A 2,152-nucleotide genomic window follows, 5' to 3' on the forward strand; every position below is an offset into this window, starting at 1 on the left:
GGACATACAATGGCAAAATGACAGTCTCTTCAACAGATGGTGCTGGCAAAACTGGACAGCTACATGTAGGAGAATGAAACTGGACCATTGTCTAACCCCATATACAAAGGTAAACTCAAAATGGATCAAAGACCTGAATGTAAGTCACGAAACCATTAAACTCTTGGAAAAAACATAGGCAAAAACCTCTTAGACATTAACATGAGTGATCTCTTCTTGAACATATCTCTCCGGGCAAGGAAAACAACAGCAAAAATGAGCAAGTGGGACTACATTAAGCTGAAAAGCTTCTGTACAGCGAAAGACACCATCAATAGAACAAAAAGGAACCCTACAGTATGGGAGAATATATTTGAAAATGACAGATCTGATAAAGGCTTGACGTCCAGAATATATAAAGAGCTCACACGCCTCAACAAACAAAAAACAAATAACCCAATTAAAAAATGGGCAGAGGAACTGAACAGACAGTTCTCCAAAAAAGAAATACAGATGGCCAAGAGACACATGAAAAGATGCTCCACATCGCTAATTATCAGAGAAATGCAAATTAAAACTACAATGAGGTATCACCTCACACCAGTAAGGATAGCTGCCATCCAAAAGACAAACAACAACAAATGTTGGCGAGGCTGTGGAGAAAGGGGAACCCTCCTACACTGCTGGTGGGAATGTAAATTAGTTCAACCATTGTGGAAAGCAGTATGGAGGTGCATCAAAATGCTCAAAACAGACCTACCATTTGACCCAGGAATTCCACTCCTAGGAATTTACCCTAAGAACGCAGCAATCAAGTTTGAGAAAGACAGATGCACTCCTATGTTTATCGCAGCACTATTTACAATAGCCAAGAATTGGAAGCAACCTAAATGTCCATCTGTAGATGAATGGATAAAGAAGATGTGGTACATATACACAATGGAATACTACTCAGCCATAAGAAGTGGAAAAATCCAACCATTTGCAGCAACATGGATGGAGCTGGAGAGTATTATGCTCAGTGAAATAAGCCAAGCGGAGAAAGAGAAATACCAAATGATTTCACTCATCTGAGGAGTATAGGAACAAAGGAAAAACTGAAGGAACAAAACAGCAGCAGAATTACAGAACCCAAAAATGGACTAACAGGTACCAAAGGGAAAGGAACTGGGGAGGATGGGTGGGCAGGGAGGGATAAGGGGGGGTAAGAAGAAGGGGGGTATTAAGATTAGCATGCATGGGGGGGAGGGAGAAAGGGGAGGGTGGGCTGCACAACACAGAGAGGACAAGTAGTGACTCTACAACATTTTGCTAAGCTGATGGACAGTAACCGTAATGTGGTTGTTAGGGGGGACCTGATATAGGGGAGAGCATAGTAAACATAGTATTCTTCAGGTAAGTGTAGATTAAAAATTTAAAAAAAAAAAAGAAAGAAAGAAAGAAAGAAAAGGGGGATTACTCCTTAACAGGATAAAACTATTGGTAAATCAAAGATCAACGCATGCTTTAAATATCCTTAATGTTGATCACTTAAAGGGTGTCAGATGATCAGCTATGGAGGTACTCTTTTCTGATAATATTCCTTTCTCTTAATTAAAAAAAAAAAAAAAAAGCAGTTACTGTGTGCTGACCTCCAATGAGTTCTGCACAGTGGTATAGAGGGCATGTCAAAGTGTGGGCAAAGGGTCTGTTTGTTTCTACGCAGAAGATCAAGGCCTAGCTTGGATACCCAGAAAATGAACTAAGATACGATATGAGGAGGAGCTTCCGGCATCAGCACTCTCTGGAGGACTCGTGCCGGGGGATGATCATCAAAATGCCTCCACAGGGATCCGGACGATGCTGCGGTTGTGGCTGCATCCAGCCCACCATCTCCTGGACTTGCCATGAGAAGGAGGAGGGAGATGTCTAGGCTGGCATGTGCATACAGTGAGACAACGAATTTGACTGGATCTGTACTGTTGGAACTCAACCAGGAGTTGGGAGGGGTGCAAGTTGTAGCACCCCAAAATCTCATGACTATAGACTATCTATGGTTAAAAGAACATATGGGATGTGAACAGATCCCAGAAATGGGCTGCTTTAATTTGTCTGATGGTTCAAGTACAGTTGGAAAATATCCATCATATCATAGATAAATTTTCACAAATGCCTAGGGTGCCTAAATGGTTTT

Source organism: Manis javanica, chromosome 11 (assembly GCF_040802235.1).
Source record: "Manis javanica isolate MJ-LG chromosome 11, MJ_LKY, whole genome shotgun sequence".
Taxonomy (NCBI): Eukaryota; Metazoa; Chordata; class Mammalia; order Pholidota; family Manidae; genus Manis; species Manis javanica.